Source organism: Rhinolophus sinicus, linkage group LG02 (genome assembly GCF_036562045.2).
Source record: "Rhinolophus sinicus isolate RSC01 linkage group LG02, ASM3656204v1, whole genome shotgun sequence".
NCBI classification, from domain to species: Eukaryota; Metazoa; Chordata; class Mammalia; order Chiroptera; family Rhinolophidae; genus Rhinolophus; species Rhinolophus sinicus.
This window is the reverse complement of record NC_133752.1, coordinates 57,572,614-57,585,908: the sequence shown is the minus strand read 5'-3', so window position 1 is coordinate 57,585,908 and position 13,295 is coordinate 57,572,614. Positions and strand designations below refer to the sequence as shown.

The 13,295-nt window shown below is 36.0% G+C and overlaps 1 protein-coding gene across 1 annotated transcript in view; it reads right to left on the bottom strand.

Annotated features, from left to right (window-relative positions):
• Nucleotides 1–13,295, bottom strand: part of ADAMTS3 (ADAM metallopeptidase with thrombospondin type 1 motif 3) — a 255,690-nt gene that overhangs the window by 150,923 nt on the left and 91,472 nt on the right. The gene's annotated exons all lie outside the window — the stretch shown is intronic.

Sequence of the window (13,295 nt, the reverse complement as noted above, 5' to 3'; positions counted from 1 at the left end):
CAAATAAATTACATGAAAACCTGAGAACATATGCAGGAATTTAAAAATAGAACACGGACTGTTAAGACTTTAGGATGGTTTCTGGTTCTATAAGTGAAACCTCTTTCATTAGACTAAACAGAATACCCCTAAAAGCAAAACATAAAACCAAAGTAGAGAGAGCAAAGGAAAAGATGTAAGAAAAGAAAGGAAAGTGATGCAAATAGAATACCCAGGGGGAATAAATAAGAATGGGAAGAAAGAATTATTCCACGGTGGCTAATGTAGCTCATGAAATCCTTTGGTACCTCCTCTGAACAAAAATTTTTGAACTGGGAATATAGTGAGGAATATGAAAAAAGTCACTACCCATAAACCTTAAAATATTAATGAGGACAATAAAAAAGAAAATGATACACTTTCGTATAATAAGTATTATGAAAAAAATTAAGCAGGGTAAAGGGATAGATAAATTTGGGGGAGGCAAAATGGGAAAGATCTGTAAGATCTGTATGTTCTGACTATAACCAAGAAAGAGCCTATGAAGAGAAAGTAGTAATGAGAGAAAGAGCTAGGAGTTACTATGAATAAAGTTACCAACAGATGAGAAGAAAGCCCAAAGTAGCTTCCTAACCACAATCTACCAGGTGTTCTGGTCAGAAAGTTGGGAGTCATTCTTGATCTTTCTGTAGCAGACTGCTGGTAATCACCAATACCTGTGTTGTCTTCTTTATAGGCACATAGGAGAACTACATTTCCCATCCTGCTCTGCAACTAGGAATGTCCAGATACTAGTCAATGGAATGGGGGTGGGTGATATATGCCACTTCTTAGCCTGGTCCATAATATCCTGTCACTGCACCTTCCATTTCAGCATTTCAGATTATTAAAAAAGAGAGAGGAAAGGTATTGTGTTTATTTTCTCTCTCTGCCCTATCACAGAACTAACAATGGTGGTGTCTACTTCCCCTAGGTACCCTCTTCTGTGGCTCCTTTAATACCATTTAACACCTTGCAGTCTAGGTAGAATAACATCCTGTTCTTGATAGGCTCCTGATGCCTCACCATCCCATCTTGGTTCTCTTACCTTGGCCACAGCTCTTTGAAAAACCCCTTCATGAAACTCTACTCAGTTAATCCTTTCAAAGAATGTCACTGCTCCCTACCAGGATCCTGACAGAAATACCACTCCATCTCATTAAATATTTGAATAAAAAGTATAATACTTGAGTATTAAAGAAAACTAATAAATATGATAGAGCATTAGAATTGAGACTGATCTGGAAAATTACCTTGGCCCAACCTCTTCATGTGATACTGATGGTACCCATGACTAATAATGGAATTGACAAGTGGCTTTTCTCCCTTTCACATTTTCTACATAATCATTATATGTAGCTCATACAAAAAAAAAAAAGTATCTGCATGCCAAACTTTTCACATATTTCATAATAGTTATTTATGAGATTTATAATATTTTCAGGAAAAAAGTAGCAAGTTCCAATTCTTATAATTAGCACTCAGAAACTAGTTCTACATTGGAACAGCATCCACCTCAGCTGGAAGGCAAAGAACATATATTTCTCAGTTCTCATACTTTCAGTGAAACCCTACTCCATTTATAGGGCTGCCAAATGGCCGAACAAGCCCAAAACAGTTTACCGTATTGAAATATACTGACTTTTTCCCCTGATGATCTTCTTACGATGGAAAAAAACAAGCTTTAACCACAGCTGACCCTGATCATTAACGTCAGGTCCTGATCAAAAGCCACACCCTGCCTGCAAGTCACATTAAAATGCTAAAGTATCTCTCCAGCTACAAGTTCAATAGTGGTAAATGTCCATTATCAAGCTCTGTGGATAAGACTTTTGCTAGTTCCTTCTTTTCCCTCTAAATTTATCCTTGCTCTGGTACTCATACCTTGAGCGTCTTCCAATGTTCTTGTTCTGGATGCAATATTAGCTAATATGTACCATTCCAAGAAAAAGAGAAGGCTTATCTGTCAGAAAACTATACCTTGCTTTCATACCAGGCCTTGACCCAGCACATTAAATATGAAGCTAAAGCATTTGTTATTTTGAACAGCTACATTTGATCTAACGTGTGTCAGGCACAGAGTCTAGTATATTTCACATATTTTATTTAACCCTCCTGAATCTTTCTTTCCATACCTTTGCTGTATGAAAATACAATGTCACAAAAACACAGTATTGTTCTATAAGAAAATTTACTAACATTATGTGCTGCTATTAAAACTTGTCTCTTAACGTCATAATTTTGGTTAAATAGCACACATGCATAAATGATTTTCCAAGCATTTATAGCTGCCATTTCTTACAAAATCTCTAAAGAACAAGGTGTGCTTTCTGTTATGTATGCCAGCTGATTAGTCCTTTTTTTTTTTTTAAATTATAGATGTATACCACAGGGCGTGAGTTAGAATTAGAAAAAAAAATTGTTTCCAACAACAAAGCACATTTTTTTATAGAAGAGTTGGCCTCTCTTGCTTCCTATTACTATCCAGCACATCAATCAACTAGACTAGTGAGAGTGATTCCATTAAAAGAGTAGCTGGCCAATAGCTGGCGACATATCCTATCAAATACAAGCAGCAAGCTTCTGCCTTCAATCCTGAACACATCTTGATCTTTAAATGGCCACATGAGAACACAGTAAAGAGATTGATGCTGCTCTGCATCCTGAGATTGATAGGCTATAAAGAAAATGGGGCCTCCATTTTCTTTATAGTTAATTATGCACCCAAGTCTTTAAGGTCCAACTATATGGTACTATAAGAGTGATAACTTTATCAAGGTATACTTAGATAGCCCATTCCACATGCAGTTTGTTCATTCAGTCTTTAAAAATCACCTTCCGCTATTTAAAAACCAGGACACAGGGAAGTTAAATGACATGCCCAAGGTCATACAGTGAGTGGCAAAACTAGGACTTGCACCTGTATCTTTCAAACCCTAACCGGATGTTCTTTTTACTCTTACAGAATAGAAGATCTCAGACCTATAAGAAATGGAAATCCTGGAGCTTCGCTGTAGACTGACTAAATCAAATACTCTGAGGTTGGGTCCGATGGCAGGCGGAGTTCTAAAGTGGCCCCCATTAATGTCCGTATGAATGGCAAAGATTTAAAAGAAAGATAAACCCCAGGTCTTCAAAGTTACGAAGAAACAAAATTGTTAAATGTTACTATGGAATTATGAATTATTACCACCTTTCAGGAGGGTAATTTAACAATGTCACTCAAAATTCTTAAAAATGCATATATCTTGTGACTCAGCATTTCCACTTCTAGAAACTTAAATATATACATTCCAAGTAGAAGCAATAGATAGGGATTAAATCACTCAATTATGGCAAAACCACATTAAAATTAGGTCCTTAACGCATTTTTATGGCCATGGATACATGCTGAGCTGTAATGTTTAGCAAACAGCAAAATGCCATGGATAGTTTGCACCACTAAAACCATGTGACATCAAAGATTTGTCACCCAACTTCCTAAAATATTCTCAGAGGAACTGAATATTTTAAAGGAAAGCTCTGTACATATTCGTTACAACACAGAGATTATCAGAACACTAGTTTTGTGCCCATGGATCTGTACTCACCCCCCTTAGTTGATATTAAGGATTTTATGTCCATGATCATAATCCAAATTTTATCACAATTTATCAGTCTCAAGTAAATGATTAGGTTGAAAAATTGACACAGTATATACTCTCCTAGGGTGGTGTGGTCAACAACATTCACTTTCTCCAAAGCGCTCAGCCAGGCCTACATATTGGTCCACTGTAAACCAATCCTCCAGAGGGTTGTGACAACAGAAGCAATATGAGGATGAGCTCTCCTGGAGCCACGTGGCTTTGGTTATGTCAATACTAACAATAATTCAGACCCACAAAGGGAAGAAAACAAGAAGACTTTCTGCTCTCACACTGCTAGGTGGAGTCCTGTGGTATATTTATATTCATTATATTAACAATAGATAATATGCTAATAGCACTAATGGCAAAATAGAGGCAACTTAGAGAGAACAACCTTTACTATTTATAAGATTCTTCCCATTAAATAAGATGGGTGTTTAATTTGATGGAACCGTTTCATCCTTTTGAGTTACCACAAATGTTTTGGTTTTTTGTTTCTTTTGAGTTTTAGCTATTGTGATTTGGAGTGAGATTAAGCCAGAGTTAACTGACAGCATCCTCCTTTACTCTCCAAGTATGGAAATTAAAACACAGGGAAGCAGCAGGACTACACACAGAGAGATACTGGGAGTAGACAAGGATTCACAGTCCCATAAACAAAGCCTGCTGAAAGGTTCAGTGTATGATGTTCACAAATAAAAGATCCTTCTTTGATGTAGAAAAATTCGAAAGCACTGTTTCTCAAACTTTTTGCTCTCAGGACCCTTTTATACTCTTTAAAATTATTGAGGATCCCCAAAGACCCTTTGTTTATGTAGGTTATGTTTCTTGGTATTCATTATATTAGAAATTAAAACAAAATTCTATAATATATTAATTCATTTAAAAATAAATTCGTCCTTTACATGGTAAAATAAATAATATAGTTTGTGAAAAATAACTATGATTTTCAAAACAAAGAAAACTGAGTTAGAAGAGTGACATTGCTTAACATTTCTGCAGATCTTTTTATGTCTGACTTAATAGAAGACAGCTGGGTTCTCCTACCTGCTTCTGAATTCAATCTGTTGTAATATCATACCTCTTGTAGCCTCTGGAAACTCCACTGTACACTTGAGTGAGAATGAGAGTGAAAAGAAACAAATAATGTCTTAGTATTTTATGAAAATAATTTTGAACTCACACAACCCCTGAAAGGGTCTTGAGGACAATGAGTGACCAACATGTCTTGTTTGCCTGGGACTTACCTACTCTTAGCAATGAAAGTCTTATGTCCCGGGTAAACCCCTTGGTGTGGGGCAAAACAAGACAATGGGTTACCCTCTCTGTACTACACTATAAGAACAGCAGTGTTAAAACAAGATTAAAAAACAACAACAACAACAGCTTGCTTAAAATCACAATATACACTAACTACTGCTATGCCTTCAAAATCACAAGCTACCTAACTCCTGGGCATACATACATTTATTGTTAGTTTTATACAGTGCTTAATAATAACCTAATTTGAAATCAGTGGAATCTTCTAAGTAGCATATACTTAAGCATATACAAAGTAAAAGTTTGATGTATTACATTAGGAAAACTCAAAATTAAGCTGTATTTAATTTTTTCTAGCTTGGGAACTTGGGATTGAACCAATGTAATTTTGTAAATGGTCCCCCAAATATATTTATTCTTTAAAAGGAAAGTAGTGCGTGTCATTTCATTAAGTATTCACAAAATGCAATTAGAATTCTTACAATCACAGTAATTAATTACGTTGAACAACAACTACAAAAAAGTATTTGGCTTCCTGAGAATTAGCTCATTTTTTTTAAAAAGCTTACTGAATAAAGTATATTAACCTTGCTTTATGACATTCAAGTGCCAAACCACATGTTTCCCCTCCATCACCTTTAGTTCCTTTTAAATGAAATTGTGTATGAGTAAGTCTTTAGTCAAATAATGCAGTCATCTGTTTCCATCACTTTTTTCCTCTTTTTGGATGTTTCCTCTTTCTTAAATGTTATGTATATAACAACTGAGAGTGACCAGTAAGATCTTTTAACAATTCCTAAAGTTCTTTTTTCTTTTTAAAAACATGAATGACAAAACATGTTATTTAGATTAAAATGTTATAAGAAATCACCATCGTAACCAGTGGCTTTCTTTCATGCGAGATATTTCACATTATTGAATTGGCAATAGACATTAATTTCAAGCTCAAGACATTTTCTTGCCATCTTTTTCACAAAATTAAATGTGTATCTACAGTTGCTATGTTACTGGTATAAGCCTTACCTTGGCATAGTAATTTTGTTTAAATAAATCATTTTCTGAAAAGGTGTTTGCTGAAACTTTAAAATATATTTCCAAAAGCAGTAATTCCCTAAAGAAAAAATGTGGCCTCCTTTTCCGATTTTATTTTATTTTTTGCAGGTTTTTTTCTTCATTTTTCAATTGTCTACAAGGTAACTATGAAGGATATTTATGATTGTTTTTAAAAAGAAATATGTCTTAAAATGTCAATGCAAAATTTCAAAAGATACATGTTAGTTAACAGTTTTTCTATTTGAAATAGAATAAAAGCAAACTATTTTACAATGAAATACCACAAGTTAATATTTCAAACTTCACTAACTTGATAAAGGTCACTTGTAACTGCCTGAAAGAATAATAATTATATGATACCAGTAAGGTAAAAAAGCATCATATAGGCAAGTGAAAGATGAGCTTCAGGGTACATTTCAAACCCATTTCAAAAGAGAAAAAAGTCTGGACCCCGTTTTGTAAAAGGCACTTTTTATTGTAGATCAATTGCATTATAACAGAAACACCATAGTCACACAGTAATGTCTCTGCCACCAGTTTCTCCAAATTTTAGCTTCCTCTCCACAAAGACAGTCAATTTCTTAAGGTGTGGGGGTGGGTGGGGGAAGAGTAGCCATCACTTCCACACTTAAAACCTTCCATGGGTATCACCTACCTAGATATGAAATCTGAACTTCTTAGCATAGTATACAATGCTCATTCCGCCTCCCAAACACCCTATCTTTTGCCAGTTCATTCTTTCAACAAGTAAGCCCCTGAGGGCCTTTTAGCACCTGGCACATGGTAAAGCTCAATCACACATTTTGCATCAGCCACAGCAACATCCTTAAAAGCTCACATTCCCACGTGTCTGTGGACACATCTTCCTTCTTCCTGTGAAGATATAGCAAGTGTAGGTGAGAACTTTATACAAGAGGAACAATTCAGAAAAACTAAAAATGTTCACTGTGTCAATAGTGCCCATCCATAAATAAAAACAAAATAATCTCATTAAGTCCCATGGGGGAAAATATAGTTATTCAATTTGGATTTCTACTCTTTTTTACTAGAAGAATTCTGATGAGAAAATTACCACTATTTTCATGTCATTTTTTTAAGTGAAGTGAAAACAACATATAATAAAAACATAGACCTTAGGTATTCAGTACAATGAGCCTTCACAATTCAAACACCTGTTCAACTGACACTAAAAACAAAATACAGGACATAGCTGTCAGAATCAAAAGATTCTTTCATATCCCTTTCCAGTCATTTATCTCTCCCATTCCCAGGCAACCAATTTCTAATTCTACCATCACAGATTTTTTTTAATTAAAATTTATTGAGGTAATAATGGATAGAAAAATTACATACGTTTCAAGTATACAATTCTGTAATACATCATCTATATATTACATTGTATGCTCACCACCCAGAGTCAGTTCTTCTTCCATCACCATATATTTGACCCCCTTTACTCTCTTCTACTCTCCCCTGTCCCCCACTACCCTCTGCTAACCACTAAACTGTTGCCTGTGTTTGAGTTTTTGTTTCCTTATTTGTCTTGTTCCTTTTTTGCTTTCAGTTTTATATCCCACATATCAGTGAAATCATATGGTTCTCTACTTTTTCTGCCTGACTTATGTCACTTAGCATGATAATCTAAAGATCCATCCATGTTGTCGCAAATGGTATTTCATCTTTCTTATGGCAGAGTAGTATTCCATTGTGTATATATACTACATCTTCTTTATCCAATCATCTATCAAAGCTTTATATACAGTGGCCAAGACATAGAAACAATGTGTCTTCTGATAGATTTTTTTTTTTCATTTTTTAGCTATTCTCCTATTTCATTATAAATAGAAACATAGTATATGTAAATTTTTGAATCTGGCTTCTTCCACTCAGCACAATGTTTTTGAGATTCACCCATACTGCTGCATAGATCAGCAATTTCTTATTATTTCTGAGTACTATTCTCTTGCGTGAATATACCATACCTTTCATGTACTCATTGACATTTTCTATATCTTCTTTTATGAGATGTCTGTTCAAATTTTTTTGTCCATTTTAAAACATTAGATTGTTCACCTTTTCATTGCTGATTTGTACGGTTTCTTTAAGTATTCAGTATACAAATTGTTTTTCAGATCTATATGTTGTGAATATTTTTTTCCCAGTGTGTGGTTTGTTCATTATTTTAATGATGTCTTATAATGAGCAAAATTTTTCATTTTAAGTCCAATTTATCAATGGTTCTTATGGTTACTGCTTTTTGTGTCCTATTCAAAAAATTTGTGACTACTCAAAAACTTTCTATTAGAAGCTTTTTGTTTCTAGAACTACATATAGGTCTATGATCCACCTCAAATTAATTTTTCTGCATGGAGTAAGATGGGGATTGAGGGTTCTTGAATGATTATTTGAATTGTATCACTATCTGGGAGACAGGGATTCAGCCCTGTGTGGATGAAGAGGGACATAAAGCACTCCATCTCTCCTCTCCGGAAAGAAGCTGAGCAGCCTCCCAGGTTCAGACCCTGGGGCTAGGCAGGGCAATGGATAATGCCTTGGTCTCTATTCATTACAAGGGAGTTGATTTAGGAATTTCACAGTTTCTAACTCTTGCCCACAGATTACATAATCCATTTTATGTATTCTCTGGGAGTTCTGTTACCAAAAATTGCAGTCACATCATTTATCACTGCCCATTATTCATTCTATGTACCAATAATCCTCTCCAGATTAGGAGCATCTCACTCCTGTTATAATGGAGTTCATCAGAAACTGCATCTTTGTCACAGGGAAAAGGCTCAACACAGAGCTGGTCTTGGTTCATTCATTAGTCATCTCAATAGTGTAGCTACCAGGTTAAATATTCATAGCTTATTTGTTGAGTCCCCAGTAAGTGTCAAGGTCTGTGATTGGGAATAGATGTACAGTGTTTAATGAGAATAGTTTGAGTCACTACCATCACAAAGCTTAGTCTCTAGTGTTAAAAATGTCTTTATCTGCACCTAGACAATGATGTCATTGAGAGTCACTACTGTATCTTATTCAACAAGTTAGATAGGACAAGGGTCTCAAGGTCTGGGCGGCTTACTAAATGCTATTCTTGCTAAACATTAAAATGTAGCACAGTATTTTGAAGATGCAGGTGCAAACAGGATGAACCTGACAGGAACCCAAGCAAGTGTAGATACTACAAAGAAGAAATCAACATGTAATTAGCCAGATAATGTATATACACATAAAAGCAATGGCTGAGCCTCCCTTTTGGGAAATAGAGCTTTGGATGTGAATCTGGTCTCCTTTATCTGCTGCAAGTAAATAAAACTCCCTATGACAACCATATCTGGTTCTTGAATAAAACAACCCAAGCAATGAACCCCCTGATTTCCGTAATAAGCGTACTCCCAGGCTAGGTTCTCAAAATAGTTAATTTCCCACAAAAGACAAAGTACCTTAAGACTTGTTCACAGCTAGTCCATTGAATGGTTAGGCAATCAAGAACAATCCGTATTAAAATAAATTAATGCAATTTTAACAGGTAATGTTTCCATTTAGGGGAATCTGAAATCCCAGAGACACTAGACTAAGTGTAAAAAAAGAAAAAAGTCCAAGAAACCTCATTCACATTCCAGTTGAACCAATCCTGTTTCATGTTTTCACTGTTATTAGCTCAATTGTTCCTCAAATTTCTGGCAATAGAAAAGAATGATACTGGTCATTCTGGTGTCCTCTGTGGTCATTCTAGTGGCACCTACGGGTTACCAGTTCCAACCTACATAAGTCTACATAAGGGCTGAGAATGTGTATCAAAGGGAGACAGCCATATATTTACAGAATTGAAACACACAGCTAAGTAATCACCCTAATAACAGTCCTTGTATGTGTCAGCACATCCTGCAGGAAACTTGAAAAGCAAGTCAGCTATCAGCTATGACGGCAGCAGGCCAGGGGACACATGCTGCATAGCTACTGCTGTGTGTGTCTGAGTGAAAATGGGCCCTGTGCTGCCTTTCCTTCTGAGAAAACACAAACACAGCAATGCACAGACAGTTCCTTCTCCTGTTCCTAGAAAAACAAACAAGGAAAGAATTCCCTGCTACCCTCACCAAATTCTAAATGGGGAGGTAAAAGAGGTACGCAAATCTGTGTGTGTGACGCATGATAAAAATTTATTCCTCTCATGTCTTTCCAAGATCATAAAAAATAATTTGGTAGCTGTCATCACGGTCTTATCCTGGACATTTAAGGATAAACATTAAACACCTCGGGTATTTTTTTCCAATTTAAATCTAAACCAAGGTTTACAATTACCATTTGTGTTAAAAGTAATGTGTTCATATGTGGATTTCTCTAACTTTTTTAAATCCTTGGATTTATGTGTAGGGGCATTTGTGTTCAGATGTGTGCTGAGTTTTCTTTCATTTTTGTTTTATGTGAAGCTATGAACATGTTTTAAGATATCAAATGGTCAGTTAAAGTCTCATACGTGGAAATGTCACATCTAAATGCTGGATAAAATCAGAGAAAAATAGCATAGCTTCTCTCTTTAGAGGCAAACTGAAGGAAAGAAAGGCTAGACTCAGACCAAAATACTAAATAATTCATAATAGCCAAAAAGTGGAAACAAGCTAGTCTCTCAACTGAAAAATGAATAAAATGTAGTAGAGCCATACAATGGAATACTATTCTGCAACAAAAGGGAATGAAGCACTGATATATGCCACAATAGGGAGGAACCTTGAAAACATGCTCAGTAAGAGAAGCCAGTCAAAAAGAACATACTGTATGATGCCATCTCTATGAAAGGCCTAGAACAGGCAAATCCACATAGAAATAGATTAGCATTGTCTAGAACTGAGGGGAAAGGAATAGGAATCAGAGGAAATAGAGAGTGACTGCTAATGTGCACAAAGGTTTTTTTTGAGATGATGAAAATATTCTAAAATTAATTGTGGTGATGGGTGCATAATTCTGTGAATATACTAGAAACCACCCAATTTTAAATAGGTGAATTGTATGGTATGTGAATAATATCTCAATAAAGCTGTTAAAAATAGTTGACACTTTGTAGCAGTGAATGAGCCAGCATCTACTTCATGTATAAAAAGAGAGTATGGAATAAATACTTTTTCATATTTATAAGCATAAATCTGGGAGGATAAAGAGGAAGGCAAAACTGGGAGAGAGAACTCTTCTCCTGACTCTAGTGCCACACACTGAACATACTTTATCTCAGCAACTAGTGCAGCCACCAAATGTTCTAATAATCTGTGACAAAGTTTCCTAACTGCTTCAGAGCCTCAGTTAAATGCACAGTACTCAGGGGAAAGCAGTTCTATAAAAAAGGATATTTTAAATCCACTTATTTTAAAAGGTTGAATAGGAAAAAAGAGCCAACAAGAAAAAAATAGGAAAATGATACTTTTATCAACAAGACCTAGTTGCAATAAAACAGACCAGCTAAACAAATGTAATATACATGGGAAGGGGGAACTTCCTTAAAGAAACCATAGGCCCAAACCAGCCAGTATTAAAGCAATGTTTAACGGGTGTTCACCAGCATTAAAACCACTGCAGAAAAATGCTGCCAAGTGCTGCCACCTTAACTTCAGGATAAAATTTCAGAAGACAATTTGATTTTCATATCAACCAGGTTTTGTGCCTTTGCCCATCTTTATGAATCACTAAAGAAAGATTCTGGTGAAAGACTTTCATGGACAAGATATAACAAACAATGCTAAGAGTATTACTAATTGGCAGAAGTTGCAGGTAAATTAAAATAATACAGGTATCTATCAGTTAGGATGCTTAGAGCAGCAAGTGACAGAAGAAAAAACTATAAGAAGGAGAAAACAGGAAAGGATCCATTATCTCATATGCAAGAAGTTATGTGGAAGGAGTGCTCAGCTACACAACTTTGCTCCCAAGCTAACTGCAGAGGGAGGGAGGAAGGGAAAGAGGGAGGGAGAGAGGAAATGAGGAAGGGAGAGAGGAAAGGAAGGAGGCAGAGAGGAAGGGAAGGAGGGAGGGAAGAAGAGATGGAGAGAGGGCGGGAGGGAGGGAGGGACGGGGGGGAGGAAATAGGCTTTTTCCTACATATGCTTTTATTAGGGAGAAAGTTTTTTCAAACACCCCTTGCTTGACTTCCTCTCAGGTCCCAGAACCAGGATTGGGTCACACGACCATGCCCAAACCAGTCCCCAACCACGGGAATAAGACTACAATGACTGGCTCATTTTGACCATGATTTACCCCTGAAACTGGGGAAGAGAGGTCATCTCCCAAAATCAAATGGGAGGGCAGAACAATGAACAAAGTCAGGGCTCTGCCAGGAAGAAAAGGTAGCAAGCAGCACAAAAGGAGATCAGAGTGCTACGTGATGCAAACACCATCTCACATGCAGAACAAACTAAGGCTATTTAATCTATAGAGGGAAAGGCTATAATGATGTTTTCAAATATGTGAAGATCATGTGAAAAAAAAGCTCCCTGATTAATTTAATTTGAAGCCTTACAAACTAGCTGCCCAACAATATGTACAGGGCAAACTCATGAAAGGGCAATAATTAGACTATTCACGTAAAGGCTGACTCATCATCTATTGAGAAGGCAGTCTTTGACTAGTAGGTCGAACTAGCTCATCTGAGATTCCTTGAATCCCTTCTCTAGTTTGGTTGAACCATACATGAAGCATACTTGCCCATAACTTCCCTCCTCATGCATCTTAACAAATCTGCCAATTCAAATTAAAAATCTAAAATTGTTTTTAAATGGCAAGGAGAAAAACAACAAAATGATTTTTCATAGGTCAAACAGTCTTTTCTTGAATCAGACAATATAGTAAAGAAAATTTTAAAAAATTCAGAGGGCTCTAACGCAATTCTACACATCAGGGTCATTTTCTTTTCATTTCTCTCATATTCTTCACTCACAGCTCTACTCTTATCCTAGGGAACTGTTTCTGTGGTTGGTCAAATAGAACGGACTGCAGATCATATAAGGGCTCTAGTTTCAGCCAGAATTTACTAAATAAATACCAATATCTTAGAATTCTTATGCTTTTCTTTGCTGTCATTCTAACTGCCAACATGAACAAGCAAAGGGAGCAATGAAAAAAGCTGCCGTAGAGACCATGGGGGGAGCCCATTAGCTCCAGTCTCATCCCTTTTCTCTCCACGTCCTATCTTCTAATTTCCACTCTGACCTATTTTCATGCAGTTAATATTGATTTTTATTTAAACAAATAATATGATCTCAACCCAAATTTATTTGATTTTAAGAACTTCAGTCAGTTGTGAGCAAAGGTATTAAGTTTATATTCAATTACTGCAAAATTTGAGTCAGG